Source organism: Pseudorca crassidens, chromosome 5, assembly GCF_039906515.1.
Source record: "Pseudorca crassidens isolate mPseCra1 chromosome 5, mPseCra1.hap1, whole genome shotgun sequence".
Classification (NCBI taxonomy): Eukaryota; Metazoa; Chordata; class Mammalia; order Artiodactyla; family Delphinidae; genus Pseudorca; species Pseudorca crassidens.
Genome location: NC_090300.1, coordinates 32,419,824 through 32,437,748, shown reverse-complemented (window position 1 = coordinate 32,437,748; position 17,925 = coordinate 32,419,824). Strand labels below are relative to the sequence as shown.

The 17,925-nt window shown below is 45.4% G+C and overlaps 1 non-coding gene across 1 annotated transcript; it reads left to right on the top strand.

Moving 5' to 3' along the window:
* Window positions 1–2,065: 2,065 nt before the first annotated feature.
* LOC137225647 (U6 spliceosomal RNA) lies at window positions 2,066–2,172 on the top strand. The gene has a single exon (XR_010943953.1). It is a non-coding gene; the product is annotated as a U6 spliceosomal RNA (small nuclear RNA).
* Window positions 2,173–17,925: the final 15,753 nt, after the last annotated feature.

Genomic DNA, 17,925 nt, shown 5'->3' with positions numbered 1-17,925 from the left:
GCATCTGTTTAGTTTTAGTAGAAATTGCCAGTTTTCCAAAGTGGAAGAACAAATTACAGTGTTATACAGACAGACAGACATGCTGTAACAGGCCTTTTCCTTCTAGAAAGCATTCTCTAAAGACCGCTGTGGACCTCCAGCTATTATTATTATTGTCATCATTATAAAGGGTTAAGATAGCTATCCTTTATTAAATGCTTATTTTGAACCAGGGATTTTACATGCATTTTCTCATTTCATTTTTTTTTTTCAAGAGAAGGAAGGATTTATTACTTGCAGCAAGTAAGGAGAACACTAGGGACCTTTCCCAAAGCTGTGTCTCATTTCAATTTTTTTTTTTTTTTTTTGCAGTACGCGGGCCTCTCACTCCTGTGGCCTCTCCCGTCGCGGAGCACAGGCTTCGGAGGCGCGGGCTCAACGGCCATGGCTCACGGGCCCAGCCGCTCCGCGGCATGTGGGATCTTCCCGGACCAGGACATGAACCCGTGTCCCCTGCATCGGCAGGCGGACTCTCAACCACTGCGCCACCAGGGAAGCCCTCTCATTTCTTTTTTATGACAACTGAATTCCCTGGTGGTCCAGTGGTAAGCTGAGGGGTTGGTGCTATTCCCATTTGATAGATAAAGAAACTGAGGCTCACAGACGTTAAGTAACTTGCTGAAGGCCCCCAGCCACTAAGTGGCAGTTTGACTTTGGAACCCCGAGTTTCACCTCTGAGTGTGTGCCTCTGTTGCTTCCAGGTCAGGAACTCCTTCCTTCCATCTGACCAAATCTAAGCTATTATTTATGAGGCCCATTTCCTATAACCTCTGGTCCTCCCCGCATACATGGTCACACCCACTTGAGATCTCTGTACACACACATATGCACACAGTCTTTGTCACAGCCATGCGCACCCACTGTGAAGAAGATGGGCATGGGGGCCAATTCATGAAAACCTCAAAGCTTGCCAAACCCAGGCCTCTGCAACCTGACGGTGTTCCTCTCAGGGAATTTGCAGGAGAAGATTAGACCTGCAGAGAAGATTAGGCCTGCAAAGAAGATTAGGGACAAGTCTGCTTTTGGATGCTTCTGAGAAGAATTCAGAGACCATCCTTCCCTGAGAAGAGGTGAGCATTTGGTCCTCCTCGCAACACGGTGAGCCAAGTCCATAACAGTGGTGATTTAAAGGCATCAGCCTGGGGCATCCCTCTCTCTGCAGGTTCGCCCAGGGATGCTTTCATCTGGGGTTGATGGGGATGATAGCCTGGAAATGTCACACCTTGCCTGGGAAAGTGGTAAGTGGGAAGGGTGTGTGTGGTGTGTGCAGGGAGAGAGCTGCATTTCAGGACATAGCACTTGACTGAGCCTTGCAGGGAATGGTCACTCTGGGAAGGAGAGCCAACAGCCTTCTCCTCAGGACCATATCCTGAGGACATGGTTCCCAGGTATCCAAGGCCCTGGGCTTCACTGAGAGGAGTGTGCTACCCTGTGGGTGGAGACAATACGTGGGCACTATACTGCGTACCGGGCCCCTCCTCAGGCTCCTTTTCAGACTAATTGAGGCCTTGCTGGACTCTGGGTTTGTAATTGGGGGTAATTGCTGGCAGGCTGCTGTGGTGGTACAAGCAGGCTTTTGTTGGGGGAAACTGTGGTCAGGATTTTGGAGCTTTGGGTGGGAATCCTTTCCAGGATTCCTGTGTGTTCTGTTCCAGGTACCTCCTGGCCCTAGCCTTTTGCTCGGAGGCAGCACTTCTGAGGAATGGGAACTAGTAGCACGTCTGAACAGGAAGGACCCCCTCACGTGGATGATGGGAACTCAGGTCCAGAAATATACGAGGCCTGCTCTAGGCCACAGAGGTAGTGCAGGTGGAATGGAGGTGCTGGTGCCCGGTACTGTCACCGATGCACACCCACCACAGTCTGGGAGGCACCGTGGGGGAGTGGTTAACACAGACCTCTGTCCCAGTTCTTACATCAGCCTTGGAGATCATGGAACCTTCCTGAGCTTCAGAGTTTTAACATTTTGTCATTCTTTGAACAGGCAATATACTTGCGTATACCAAAATTTTAAAAAATATAGAAGGTGCTCGCTTCGGCAGCACATTCACTAAAATTGGAACGATACAGAGGAGATTAGCATGGCCCCTGCGCAAGGATGACACGCAAATTCGTGAAGCGTTCCATATTTTTGTATAGCTGATTCACTTCGACATAAAGCAGAAACTAACACACCATTGTAAAGTGATTATACTCCAATAAAGGTGTTTAAAAAAATATACAGAAGGCTTACAATGAAAAGTCTCCCACTTCTGTCCCCAAGTCACCCTTCTCACAGGCAGCCAGAGACCCTAGTCTCTTCTATATCCTCCTGGACATATTTTATGCATATGCAAGCGTACCACATATGTTTCCCTGCCCTCCCTCACTTTTTGCACATGGCAGCATCTAATGCACAGTGTTCTGCACCTTAGAAATCTTTCCATATCAATGCCTTCACTTTTTAGAGCTGCATAGCATTAGCTTGTTTCCAATCCTTTGCTTTTATAACTAATACTGTAATGTAAAATCTTGTATACACCTAATTTTGTAGGTGTGTGCATATATCTGTACAAAAATTTCTAGAAGTATAGAGGTGGGTCAAAGGGTATATGCATTTGTAACTTTGATAGATGTTACCAAATCACCCTCCTTATAGACTGAAGCAGTGTACACTCCCACCAAAAGTGTATGGGATTCCTGTTTCTCCACAGTCTCACTAACACACATATTTCTTTTTATGAAATAAATCTTGCAGATATAGTCGAGGACCCCTCTGTATCCTTCCTTGATCCCTCTCTGTCCCTCTCACCTGAGGTGATTACCATGGTAAATATTCCCATAGGTGTTTTAATACTTGTGTGACAGGTATCCATTCCTAGGCAATACTTAGTACTGCTTTGTGTTTCATAACTTTATATAAATGGTATCCTGCTGTGGCAGAAAGACATGTGCTTGCTTTTTCATTCAACCTTATGTTTGAGAAAAGCTCCTGGTTGATACACAAAGACAAACTCCATTCATTTTCACTTGGTTGCACCATTCCATTGTATGGACACAGCACGGTTTATTTATTCATGTTCCTGTTGAGGGATGTTGGGTTATTTCCTATTCTTTAAGGTTACCAACTGGCCTGCTATGGACGTTCCTGTATATGTCTGCTAGTGCACATGTGCTACAGTTTACCAAGAAGTGAGACTGCTGTATCAAAGGATTCAGATATCTTCAACTTTACTAGTTATTGTTGAACACAGCCTCAGCTTCTTCATCTGTCAAACAGAGAGAGTGATCCCTGTGTCCTGGGAAGTCAGTATCAGTGAGTGAGATGGTAGAGTGGGAGAGAACGTGGGCTTGAATTTCAATAGATCTATACTTAAATCCTGGCTCTTTGATCTACTTGCTGTGTGACTTTGGGCCGTTATCCAGCCTCTCTGTGCCTCAGTTCCTACATCTGCAAACAGTGATAATAGTATCTAGGTTACAGAATTCTGGAGAGGACTAAATAAGATACTGTGTGAAAAGTATTTAGCACTGGGTCTGGTACAGAGGAAGCACTAAAAAATCCCAGTGGTGATGATGATGATGATAATAATACCAACAATAATAATGTCTTTGATCCCTTTGTTTTTAGCCTGTTATTGTGGCACATTTCAGGCCTATAAACTAAGAGAGAGAATAGTACAATGAACCTCCATCTGGTTTCCTCTATATCCCCACCCATTTCTTCACCCTTTCCCCACCAGATTCTTCTGAAGTCAATTCCAGGCATCATATCTATTACTTCATTTGTATATATGTCAGTTCATATTCCTAAAATATAAGCACTTAAAAAACATAGCTACAATACCATCATCATATCTAAAAATTGAGGGTGATTTAAAAAAGTTATTTATTTATTTTATTTATTTTTGTCTGCGTTGGGTCTTTGTTGCTGTGCACGGGCTTTCTCTAGTTGTGGCGAGCGGAGGTTATTCTTCATCGTGGTGCGCGGGCTTCTCATTGCAGTGGCTTCTCTCGTTGCAGAGCATGGGCTCTAGGCACATGGGCTTCAGTAGTTGTGGCTCGCGGGCTCTAGAGTGCAGGTTCAGTAGTTGTGGCGCACGGGCTTAGTTGCTCCACGGCATGTGGGATCTTCCCGGACCAGGGATCAAACCCATGTCCCCTGCATTGGCAGGCGGATTCTTTTTTTTTTTAAAACATCTTTATTGGAGTATAATTGCTTTACAATGGTGTGTTAGTTTCTGCTTTATAGCAAAGTGAATCAGTTATACATATACCTATATCCCCATATCTCCTCCCTCTTGCATCTCCCTCTCACCCTCCCTATCCCACCCCTCTAGGTGGTCACAAAGCACTGAGATGATCTCCCTGTGCTATGCGGCTGCTTCCCACTAGCTATCTGTTTTACGTTTGGTAGTGTATGTATGTCCATGCCACTCTTTCACTTCGTCCCAGCTTATTCTTCCCCCTCCCCGTGTCCTCAAGTCCATTCTGTACATCTGCGTCTTTATTCCTGTCCTGGCAGGCAGATTCTTAACCACTGCACCACCAGGGAAGCCTGAGGGTGATTATTTTTTGGTATATCAAATACACAGTTAATGTTGAAAATTTCTCAATAATCTCAAAAGGACTTTACAGTTGGTTTGAGCCACGATCCAAACAAGATCCATATATTACATTTGGTTTAGATGTCTCTTAAGTCTCTTAACCTATAAATATTGCTCCTCTTTTTTTCCCTTCTTGCATTATATCTGTAAGATAGTGGGCCACTCATCCTCTAGGACAAGGCTTCTCACAGCCTGGATTTTGCTGATGGCATCCTTTAACATGCTCCTCTGTCCTCTGTATTTCCTGTGTGCTGGTAGATCTAGAGGCTTGGTTAGATCAGGTTTGATATTTTGGCAAGAACACTTTACCAATAGTGTTGCATAGTTCAATCAGGACACACTAATGTTTAGTTTTTCCTCTTTTGGATTTTAGCAGCCATTGATTATCACTGTCCAGAGCCATTATTCATTAGGGTTCATTAGCAAAATGGTTTTATTCTAATCCTGTCATTCCTTCTTCAATAATTAACGAGATTCTTCCATAAAGAGAAACTCCTCCTTATCAACCATTTGATTGCCCGGAGGTAATGTCTGTGAAGGATAGGCAGGATGAATGATGGATTTTTCTTATGTTTAAAGACAGTGACAATGGGGCTGTAAGTGGTCATTTAGGAAATAGCTGATTTTGTGGGTCCTGAAAGATATTAGGAGTGTCTTCCACCCAAAAGAAGAAAGGAAGAAAAGAATGAATGAACAAATTCACAAACTCCCCAATCACATAATTTGTTTCTTCACACAGGTGTTGAACCCCTTTTCTGTGCATTGGCTGTTCCAGGTGTGGGGATGCAGTGAGGAGCAATGTGTGATTTCTGCTCACAGGGAGCCCCAGGTGACAAGTACACAGCCTGTACACATCTCCCCAGCCCAAGATGCAGGTGCCATAGGAGGCAAGAGGAAGAGAGGAGAGATTTCTGGCTGGGTAATCTGGGAAGGCCTGGCAGGTAAAGGTCTCGTCCCCCAGGAGAGGCTGAGCTGCCCTTCTCACCCCCACCCCCCGCCCCCCGCCATGCCATTGCATGGGCCAGAGGACAGCATGTTACTGCCTTAATCAAGGAGTGCTTTCACCTTTGTACCTGTCAGATGCCAAGGTATGTGCCAAGTGTTATGGTAGACATAAGAAAAGACCTAGTTTCTACCCATGAAGAGTTCTCTTCAGTCTGATTGGGAAGAAAAACAACACACACTCGATCCACAACAGATCAGCAAGCGTTAGTTGTAATTCAACAAAGTTTTCTGAAGTGTTTACGGTATGCCAGAAGGAGGGCCTCCTGCCTTCAGCAGGCTGTATGGCCTTCTCGGCATGTCTGTGTTTTGGGTGCTCTGTGTTCCTGTCCACCCCTCCTCTCACCCCAAACTCGGGGTGCATCCTTGGTCATGTGGGCCTTGGTAAAGTTGACTTACCTATCAGTGTCTTCTCAGTTGCTTGCTGGTCATCCTTTAAGTCTACTCAAGGATCATCTCCTCTTGGAGGTATTCCCTGGCCCAATAATCTATTGATACATCAGCAGGCTGGGCTGGGTGTTTGGGGTCCTACGGCACGTTGTCTGTGCTTTCTTCTATCTCAGCAATTCTTACCCTCTGCTGTAAATTATTTGTTAATTTGTTTATCTCCTTCTCCTAGACTGTGAACCTCCTGAGAACAGTGGCTGTTTTCTCATCATCTTTGTATTCTTAGTGCCTGACGTATCTGTAGTGCAGAAAATGTTCATTGAACGAATGTCTGAGACTCCACATTTAGTGCTTCTTTCTCTTAGGCGCAGATTCAGTCTGGGAAAAGAGGCATGCAAATGTTATTAGTCACTGACAGTTTAGTATGAATCATTCCAGTGTTTCATTATAGTTCTGTGAGAGGTAGAAACTGGGAATGGGAGGAACTCTAGGACAAGAGTTAGGGGTCCGCACGTGTTATGTTCTCGGATAGTGAGGTGCCAGGGTGAAGAGGAGGGGAATTCAGGATGGGAGAGGGTCCCGGAGGGCTCGAAGGCAAAGGCTGCCGGCGGTATTGTCAGACGCTCAAGTGGAGGAAAGAAAGGGCAGCTTCCGGGTGTGCCAGGCCCGCCGCGTGTCTTGGGTGCAGGACGTTGACGGTGCACGGTGCGTCCAACGGGCCGGAAGTCGGAAGTCAGGCTGGCCCGACGTGGGGGGCTTCCTCGCTTTGTAGCGCCGGAAGCGGCAGCCGGCTGTGGGGCTCAGAGCCGTGCCAGGCCGTACTGTGTTATCCTACCCCGCGGCGGTGCAGGAAGCCCCTGGGGAGCGCACCCGAGCCCCCGGCGCCGGGCCTCCGCCCAGGCGTGGTACGTGGCCCTCGGCTCTCAGCGCAGACGCACTCGCCCAGGGAGGCGGGGTCGGCCGGGGTCCTGCACTGAGGCCGCCTCGCCATCTTCATGTCTCTTTGACGTCCTCAGAGACGCTGGCCTCGCCACCTCCCGCTTCTGCTAAGCCCTGCCTCGGAGGCCCCGTCCCGGGAAAGGAATAAAAGATACGCCCCGAGACGGCGGGACCGACTGCAGCTTCCTGTGGCCGCAAGAAGGCGTAGCTAAGACATTCTCTAGGTAGGGACGACCCTGGAGACAAGGTAAAGTCCAGATGGAGGGAACACCTGTGTGGGGAGGCTGGCGTTTCGTTCGGGACAGCCAGGACTGCCTTGGCTCTAATTTTCTGTGAGAAACGGGTGCCCACAGGTTCTGGGACATTATTTATATGTCACGGGGTGGTCCTTCCTTCATCCGAAGAGTGTATGAATCGAGAACAAATCACAGAGGCTGAGTGTGTGCCCTCACAGTTCCACAAACATTCTGCACTTTGTGTGTCCACACATTACACATAGTTGTTCACCTGTGTCCTCACTGGTGTGTGTGTGCGTGCCCGCGCACACCCCCGCACCCACACAGTGCCCCACCCCACCCCTTTTCTCTCCAGTTTGTGTCTTAAAAAAACTGTCCGTATAGAATGCCTATTACATATGGCAGTCTGCTTTCTCCATTTTTCAGGTCTGGGAAGGGCATTTCTGTTAAGATCCCACCAGATTTTCTTTGACTTCTGGGACTGTGGGGCAGAATTGTTTGCAAACTTTAAATTACATGAGCCATCAGGGAGGAGCAAGCTTCTATTGCATATGTGGGTTTGCTTGCGACTGACTGCCCCCCCAAGGACTACCTTTAGGTGGCACTCCCTGGTTGGCAGAATTTGTCATTCATTCTTCTTGCATTCAGATGAACACATCCAGACACTGCGTCTATACTGGCCCTGTGCTGGGCCTGGGGATCTGGGGAGGAAGGCCTTGTTCTTGACCTTGGGGAAGTGCAGTTTAGTGGTGAGTTGAGTAGGTAAACAGACAAATGCAATATAATATGATAAGTACGGTGATGGGGGGAGGTGGAGGAAGTCTTCTCGCTGGGGCTAAGTCTTGAGGGGAGATGTAGAGAAGGCATTCCAGTAAGAATAAGCATGTGTGTAAAGGCCAGAGCTGAGGGAGGCAATGGTACTCTCAGGGGACCACCAGTGTCTGGGTTTGGCAGTGTCCAGTGTGGGGGAGGGGTGGCGGATAGTGGGCCATGAAGCCGCACAGGTTGACAAAGTCACATCACTGAGGGCCAAGGATGCCTCCCTGAGGGACTTGGACTTTATCCTGAGGCCGTTTGGCTGTCAAATGGGAGTGAAAGGGAAGGTTTGCATGTTAGAAAGCTGATCCTGGCTGCAGTGTGGAGGATGGCCAGAGGTGCGAAGGGTGAAGCACACAGGTGAGGGGTGATGGGCCTGCACCAAGGAAGGAGCAGGAGGGTGGCCGGAAGGGCCCACAGGTGGATGAGATGATTATCTGTGAGGCACACGCTGCATTTGAGGTGCCCGACGGGCGTTCAGGTGGAGGTGTCGGGGAGGCAGTTGGATGTGCGAATCTGGCCTCCTGAGAGAGGTTTGGGAGTCACTAACCTATAGATGGGACAGGATGAATTCACCCAAGGAGGGTGTGGAGAGAGAGAGATTGAGAGAGAGAGATTGAGAGAGAGAGAGAAGGGCGTTAAAGAAAAGAGATGGGTAGAGTTGGGGAGCCAGTAAAATGACTGAGCGGGAGTAGACAGAGAAGTGGGGGTGACAAAGAGTGTGTGGTGTAATGGGAGCCTTGGGAAGACCCTGGTGAGGACCCTCCCTCAAACCCACCTTCTCTGGCTTCCTACGCCTGGGGTGCCTTGCCCCTTATGGGGTGATTGGTATTTTAGTGGTGACACAGTCTCTCTGATGGTGAAAATTTAGATGCTACAGTAGACTGGTTGTGGGACAAAGGTTGGGGAGGGGGCCTCTTATGTGCTTTAAATACTCATGGATACTGTTTATGCAGCTCTTACAGGTGTTGGTAACTTTACACAAATTATCGCATTTAATCTTCAAACAACTCTTTTCAGGCAGATATTATTCCCCCACCCCTTGACAAGTGAGGAAACTGTGGCTCAGAGAGGTTAAGTGTCTTGTCCAAGGTCACACAGCTGTTAGAACTGTAGCTGGGATGTGGAGTCAGGTCTTTTTGCTTTCCATATTCCAAGTTTTTTTTTTTTTTTTAATTGCTTTCCTTAGCGCATGTTTCAGAGGTGGCTGCCTCCTAGATTGGCATCTGAGCCTGGCCTGGCTTGCCCACACCCTCCAAGCCTCCAGGCCACGGGGACTTCAGAGGAGGCTTGTATCCTAGATTAGCCCTAAAGACAACATGCTCCTGAAGAAGAAAGAGGAGGTCTAGGCACAGCCGAGGCCTGGGATGGGAAGGGCTTCCCGAGAATCAGTGGGGAACTTCCTCCTGGGAAAGCCATGAGAGGGGCAGTTCCTCTCCTGGGCCAGGCGTCAGGGAGTCAGGGCCCCAGCTGTTCCTGCCCGGCCGCCCGCAGCCCTGAGCGCCCACCGGAGACAGGAGGCCCTGCCTGCTCACTGCCCATTGTCCCTGCACCACAGTGCCGCTTCCCATGCGCCTCCTGTTTATACAGGAAGCCCCTGCTCTGGGGTGCCACCTCCCTCCCCTGATGGCTGGCTCCAAGCTCAAATTCCTCACAGGCAGCCTCAGTGAGGGAGGACTAGAGTACGTTATCCCTGCTCAGTCACTTTGAGAATTAGTACAGCAGAGTGGGTAGAAGCATGGCCTTGTGGTGTGGCTACCCTGGACTTGAATCTGGCCACTCTTTAGCTGTACGGCCTTGGGCATTCACGCTGACCCTGTGAGGGCAGCTTCCTCCTCTGTAAGATGGGGAGTAGCAGTCCTGTTTATCTCACAGTTTCTGTGTAAAGGTTAAGTGAAATATGGAAGTGTCTGGAACACACTATGTGCCCAGTAACTTACAGATCCCGTCGTTACTTGTTCTTTACTTCCCACTTTTAGTTGCCCTGAATTTCAGCTGTGTTCCAGCTGCAGGTGACGGTTTTAGAATATGGCCTCCAAATTTTGTGGCATTCCTCCCTTTAAGGGGTAGGGTCTATGTCTCCTCCCCTTGCGTCTGGGTGTTCGTGTGACTACCTTGGCCAGTGTGGTAGGGCGGAAGTGACACTGTGTGACTTCACAGGCGTTGTTTTGGCTGCCGGAACACATACAGGTGGTCCCTGACTTCTGATTTTTCGACTTTATGATGGTGTGAAAGTGATGCAGATTCAGTACAAACTGAATTTTGAATTTTGATCTTTTCCTGGTGATTCAATACTCTTGTGATGCTGGGCAGTGGCAGCAAGCTGTAGCTCCCAGCCAGCTACCATGAGATTAAACAGCTGATACACTTACAACCATTCTAGTTTCCACTTTCAGTACAGTATTCAATAAATTACATGAGATGTTCAGCCCTTTTTTATAAAATAGGCTTTGTGTTAGATGATTTTGCCCAACTGTAGGCTAATTTAAGTCTTCTGAGTATGTTTAAGGTAGACTAGGCTAAGCTGTGATGTTTGGTAGATTAGGTATATTAAATGCATTTTCGGCTTATGAAAATTTCAACTTAACGATGGGTTTATTGGGAGGTAACCCCATTGTAAGTCGATAAAGATCTGTACTTGGAGCCCTGAGTCGCCAGGTAAGAATCTAACTACTCTGGAGTTTGGCAGGCAGTGAGGATTGTTCTTGTTGGGTGAACTACCAGAGGGGTGGGAATAGTTTTTCCAGTTCAATAAATACTTATTGAGTGGAGTTTCAAAATGGTATACGGAAATCAAACTGGAATTCCCTCCCTCACCAACAAAATATGGAAAAAATTAAAAAGATAATAAATACAGAGTTGCACTTAAATTATGAAGGGATAAAACATTCCTGGAATGAGGAAGTGAATAGGATATGACAGCCATAAGCTGAAGTGCTTCTGAGTTTGTGCCCAAAACATATGCAGAATTATGTCTCAGAAGAGGTGCATGCAATCAAGAATCACCAACCAATAAACATTAGTTAAGCACTTATGTGCTAAGGCTTTGTCACTTATCTGTGTATTTTTACAGTTAATGCTTGTTTAGAGTCACTTACATGTTTACATTTTCTTTGCTCACCCATTTCTTCCTTTTGAGTTTAATTTCCTTCTTCCTGAAGCATATAGTTATCTTTTTTAAAAAAATAAATTTATTTATGCGTTTATTTATTTTTGGCTGCCTTGGGTCTTCGTCGGTGCGCGTGGGCATTCCCTAATTCCGGCAAGCGGGGGCTACTCTTCATTGCTGTGCACGGGCTTCTCATTGCGGTGGCTTCTCTTTATTCCAGAGCACGGGCTCTAAGCACACGGGCCTCAGTAGTTATGGCATGTGGGTTCAGTAGTTGTGGCTCGTGGGCTATGGAGCGCAGGCTCAGTAGTTGTGGCGCACAGGCTTAGTTGCTCCGCGGCATGTGGGATCCTCCTGGACCAGGGTTCGAACCCATGTTCTCTGCATTGGCAGGAGGATTTCTAACCACTGTACCACCAGGGAAGTCCAGCATATGGTTTCATAGTGCTTTCACCAAAAGTTTGTGTGTAGTAAGTCTTGATGAAATTTAAGAATTTCATTTTCCCTCTTAAATGTTAATATCATTGGATATAGAACATCAAAGGTGACAGTTATTTTTCCTCAGTACATGGGAGATACTTGGAATATTCTATTACTTTCTGGCATCTGTGGTGTCTGTTGAGAAGTCTGAGGTGAGCCTAATTGTTCCTTTGTAGGTAATGTGTCTAGTCTCTCTAGTTGCTTTTAAGATTTTACTTTGATGTTTTGCAATTTTAATATGATATGTCTAGGCGTGGAATTAGTTTTATATATTCTGCTTGGGGACTGGAGTGATTCTTCCTTATGAAGATTCATATTTTTCATCAATTTTGAGAATTCCTGGCTGTTACATCTTTTTTTAAAAAAATTTATTTAAGTTTTTGGCTGCGTTGGGTCTTTGTTGCTACACATGGGCTTTCTCTAGTTGTGGCGAGCAGGGGCTACTCTTCGTTGCGGTGCATGGGCTTCTCATTGAGGTGGCTTCTCTTGTTGCAGAGCACGGGCTCTAGGCGCGTGGGCTTCAGTAGTTGTGGCGCATGGGCTTAGTTGCTCTGCAGCATGTGGCGTCTTCCCGGGCCAGGGATTGAACCCATGTCCCCTGCATTGGCAGGCAGATTCTTAACCACTGCACCACCAGGGAAGTCCCTGTTATATCTTTTAATATTACATTTTCCCTATTCTTTTTATTCTTTCCCATTACAAATTTGTTGGACCTTCTCATTCTCTTTTCTTTTTCCCTTAATTATCATTCATGCTTTCTGTTGCTTTATCTCTCTGTACAATATTATGGGTGATCTCCTCATAGCTATTTTCCAATTCAGTAATTTTCTTTTCAGCTCCTGAAAAGAGATTTTACTCATCCATTAAAATTTTAGGTTTTTTTTTTTTAATTTAATTTTGATGACTATATTTTTTCATTTCTAGAAGTTTTGTTTGGTTCTTTAAAAAAATGCCTGGTATTTCATTATGGTTTCTGTTATCTTTTTCTCTTTTATTATTTTAAACATACTTATTTTATAGTCTTTCAGAATGTTTGTCTATCGGAAGCTCTTGGGATGCCATTTATCCTGTTTGTTGTGTCTGAAAACTTGCTTATGGTAAACTTTTCTTTGTATGGTCTGCCATTTTCACTGGTGACTTCCTTCCCAGTGGGAATCCTGTACTGCCTGAGTTGTAGGAATGACCCCACAGAGAGGTTTTATTTTGGTTTTGCTAGGTGCCCTGGAGGCATCAGCAGCTTGGGATCTATTTTTTATTTATTTGTTAATTTTTTGACTTGGGATTGCTGTACAATGTGGGTGGTATAAGTTCAACTCTAAACCATCACGTGGAGAGATCAGGAAGAGACAAGCTTTATTGCTATGTCTCTGGGTTGGTGGGGAAGATTTTCTAACCTTCTTTTTGCTTAGGGTGCAGCTCTTCAAAAGTCCTGACCTTCTGTAGGGTTCTAACTCCTAATTTAACTTGAGTGATCTCAAAGCTCTGTCTCTTGTACCTGTAAGAAGGTTAGAACTGAAGCACTCCACCTTCAGAGATATTTTGTAGTCTGTAAGCCCACCGCCCCCTATCTAGGACTTCTTCAATGTTTTCTCATGTGCTACTCTTCTGGCTTTCAGTTCCCTCTATATTTCTGGTGTCTAGGGATTTTTCTTTCTTGAGAGCAAGAAGTTGAAAAAAATGGATCTTTTTTTATTAGTTATTTTAAAATCTAGAGTTTCTGTGAGTTTGTAATGGAAGACTCTTCTTTTTAAATAGCTTCAGGTCACAATGAACCTTTCCAGGCCCTTTGTGTGTGTTCTCTCATATCATTCTCACAAGAACTGTGTGACACAGACGTTATTTATCAACTTCTATTTATGCATTACGATATTGAAACTTGGCAAGTTTAAGTCTTGTCCTAGATCAGACAGGTAGGAAATGGCTTTGTTAGGATTTGAACCCAGCTTTCTCTGGTTCCATTTAATGTAGCCTTTAGGAAGTTATTGATAATGATCTCCTACCCCCATCACTTCATTATGAAAATCTTCAAACATAATGCATATACATCCTATCCACCCAGATTCTACAATTGTCATTTTGCTATATTTGCTTTATTCTGTATCTATCCATTACCCATCCTTCTAGTCATCCATCTATTCATCTTGTATTTTGATATGTTTCAAAATAAGTTGCAGACATCAGTATACTTCATCCCTAAACAGTTCAGCATGCATATTATTAGCTAGAGTTAAATATTTATTTATGGTTCTTTTCCCCCCTAGATACAAATGAGCCAGTATTAACTCTACCATCCATGAGTTTTGACTAATGTGCACACCTGTGTAATGCAAATCCATATCAGCATATAGAGCATCATCATCTCTGCAGGAAGTTCCCTCCTGCCCCTTCCCAGTCAGTTCCTGTACCTGCCAAGAGGCAACTCTTTTTTTTTTTTTTTTTTTTGCGGTACGCGGGCCTCTCACTGTTGTGGCCTCTCCCGTTGCGGAGCACAGGCTCTGGACGCGCAGGCCCAGCAGCCATGGCTCACGGGCCCAGCCGCTCTGCGGCATGTGGGATCTTCCCGGACCGGGGCACGAACCTGTGTCCCCTGCATCGGCAGGCGGACTCTCAACCACTGCGCCACCAGGGAAGCCCCGAGGCAACTCTTTTGATGTTTTCCCCCATGAACTAGTTTTGCCTGTTCTAGAAATTCTTTCCAGGTGTATTCCTTTGGGTAATTATTCTTTCATTCAGCAAAATGATCTTGAGATTCATTCATGTTTTGCGGGTATGTGTATCAGTAGTTTGTTCATTTTTATTGCTGAGTAGTATTTCATTGTTTGGCTATAACACACTTTATCCATTCTCCTATTGTTAGAAACCTGAGCTGTATACAGTTTTTAGATATCACAGTGAAGCTGATATGAACATTTAAAAATTATTGTTATTTTAATGTTTATTTATATTATTATTTTAATTGAAGTGTAGTTGATGTACACTACTATATAAGTTACAGGTGTACAGTAAAGTGATGCACAATTTTTAAATTTGTACTCCACTTATAGTTATTATAAAATACTGGTTATATTCTGTGTGTTGTACAATAATACATCCTTGTAGCTTATTTTATACATAATAGTTTGTACCTCTGAATCCCCTACGTTTATATTGCCCCACTATGAACATTTTTACAAATATTGTTATTTTATGACATGGGGGTGAGAGAGCAGTGTAGCAGCTAGATTGCAGTTAGTTGAGGGAGATGAGGGAGTGCAGAGAATGAGCACAATTTTCTTTTTCTTTTTTGTGGCTGTGCTGCGCTGCTTGCGGGATCTTAGTTCCCTGACCAGGAATTGAGCCTGAGCCATGGCAGTGAAAGCTCTGAGTCCTAACCACTGGACCACTGGGGAAATCCCCAGATAATTTTCTTAAGGTGAGTAGATGAAAAGTCGGGAGAGAAAGCAGTAGCTAGAGGGATGTTCATGGGTCAGGGATGGTATATCTATATGTATCTATCTATACACCATATATTTGAGTTAAATACATGGTTAATATATATAACACATTAAAGTATAAATACATAATAATTAGTATAAAGTAAATATAGTAATATATTTATATATAATATATACATATATAAATTAAACATACATATGTATATACAAGTATAAATATATGTATTTCTATTAGTGGGAATAATACACACATGTTTTCACAGGGGGAGAGGAATGGGATGGGAGGGAAGGGATGGGAATCTTGGCTTCTGGGGACAGCCCGTGGCTGCCCTCATTTTGGCCCTGGGTCTCAGATTCTGGGCAGAGCCCATGGTCCTTATGGTTGTTCCCTGGCTTCCCTTGGTGGAGTCTTGGGTCCTGATGGCCTCAGCAGTTCTGACCATTGAAGGGACAGCAGAACTCTGTCTTGGCCATTTGCTCAGGCTCTTCATGCTCTGGGGGGGACAGCAAGTGCCAGTGAGAGGTGGGATGTGGCTTTGGGCAGTGGGGAAGAATCTGCTCAGAATAATTGGGCCACTTCTTGTGGTGATGCCTGCATGGACCTTGCCATGGGAGAACCGCTAAGATTCCTTCCAGGCCTGAGGAACTGTGACTTGGGGGGAAGGGTGACCCCTCCCTTGTGAGCAGTTGCTGATTCAAGCTGCTGGGCCAGAGATCGCCTGCTGACAGACGTACAGCAGTCACCCGCGGGGGCCAACTCACAGATTCGCTTCTGTCCGTGTTTGGTTATCAAGATTATTGTTTGGACTGATAGAAGAAAGTCTAACTCGGGCCTAATTGAGTGCGGGCAGGCAGATTGGACCGGGGGTTCTTGCAGTTATTCTTCTAACCCCTTTCTGGGTGTGCCCAGGCTTGTTATGAAGTGCTTTCACCATTAGGTTCTCAATATTAGCTTTTTGTTGCTTTCAAAACTCTTTATTTATTTATATCACACGCATGTATTTTCTTTTTTTAAAAAATATTTGTTTATTTATCTTTGGCTGCGTCGGGTTTTAGTTGCAGCAGGCAGGCTCTTTGTGGCGGTGTGTGGGCTTCTCTCCAGTTGTGGCTCGCGGGCTCCAGAGCGCGTGGGCTCTCTAGTTGTGGCACGCGGGCTAAGTTGCCCCGCGGCATGTGGGATCTTAGTTTCCCGACCAAGGATCGAACCGGTATCCCCTGCACTGCAAGACCAATTCTTAACCCACTGGACCACCAGGGAAGTCCCCACGTGCATGTATTTTCCTCTTTGAAAAATCAACTCCGCTGAGGTATAATTTTCATACAATAAAATGCACCCATTTTAAATGTATATTTTGAGGAATTTTGACACATTTAAACACCCATGTAATGAACACCTCAGTCAAGGTATAGAACACTTACATCACCTTAAAAAGTTCCTTTGTGTCCCCGTTTAGTCGATCCCCCACCCCACTCCCAGCCCCAGCAAACCACTGATTTTCTTTCTGTCACTAGAGATTAGATTTGTCCTTCTGGAGTTTCATATAAGTGGAATTATACTGTGTGTGGTCTTTTGTATCTGGCTTCTGTATACACAGCATAATATTTGGTAGATTCATCCATGTTGTTGAGTGAATCCATAGTTCACTCCTGTTTATTTCTGAGTAGTATTCCATTGTGCATATATATCCTAATTCACTGAACAGGTATTATAGACACACGGTTCAAAATTTAACAAGTACACAAGTCTTTCGCGCTCCACTGCGTAACCAGTCAGTTCCTTTTCACAGGCATCCAATAATACCAGCTTCTTGTATATCTTTTTGAGCTATTTTATGCATTTAGAAACAGATGTGTATACGGCAGGCAGTGGCATCTTCCTCTGGTCCTTCAAAAAAATATATATCTAATTTTGCGTGTGTGAGTATAGCCTTTGAAGTGGAATTGCCAGATTAGAGGGTTCATGCACATGTAATTTTGACAGATATTGCCAAGTTGCTCTCCACAGAGGTAATACAAGTCTCCCCAACTTAAAAAAAAGTTTCTGAAAGATTTAAACACAGAGAAAAGTGAAAAGAATAGGATAATGAGCACTCGTTTAGTACAGACGTTGGATGGTGATGAAAGTTGATTGATTTGAAGAAGATAGAGACATTTATTTCAGTCTGTGGAAAAAAGTAAACCAGTAACCAAGATTGTTACTTTGCTGACACTGTGGGTTTTCAGCTTCACACTTTGTGAATCTCTAGTGAGCCTGCTTTCAATCACAGTGTCTTTGGGACCTGCTGCACTCCCTTGCTGGGACGTGATAGTCTTGGCTCCACCTAGGTGGGGCTTGGCGTTTAGGACGCTTCTGCTCAGAGAAGTTTGCTGGGCTCCTGACCTGAGATGAACGCGCCAAGGGCCCTGTCCTGGATTGGGTCTGATGATGAGCTTGGCCCACAGGAGCCTTGACTCTAGAAGGGAGGATGATTGGATTGGATGGGCAGGAGGCGTGTGTGTGTGTGTGTGTGTGTGTGTGTGTGTGTGTGTGTGTGTGTGAACAGTCCATACCCACGCTGCAGCCCTGGTGGGTCTTGAATTATGCCAACCAGATTCTCTTGCTCCCACCATGACTTGTTGGGGGAATTCTTGGGGGCAGCAGTAAATCCTTACCTTTACCTATAAAGTCCAGAGTGGTCTGGCCCTGCCGACCACCCAGCCTCCTCTGAGGAGCTCTCCCTGGGCTACCTGCACTCCAGCCACCTGGTGTTTCTCCTTCCCAGCTCATGCTGTTCTCTGCATCTGGAAGACTCCCTCCGCCCACCTGCCACTCAGCACCCTGGTTTCTCCTAGTTAACACTGATTCATCATTCAGGACTGATCCCCACACAGTTCTCCTACAGCATTTATCATTATTT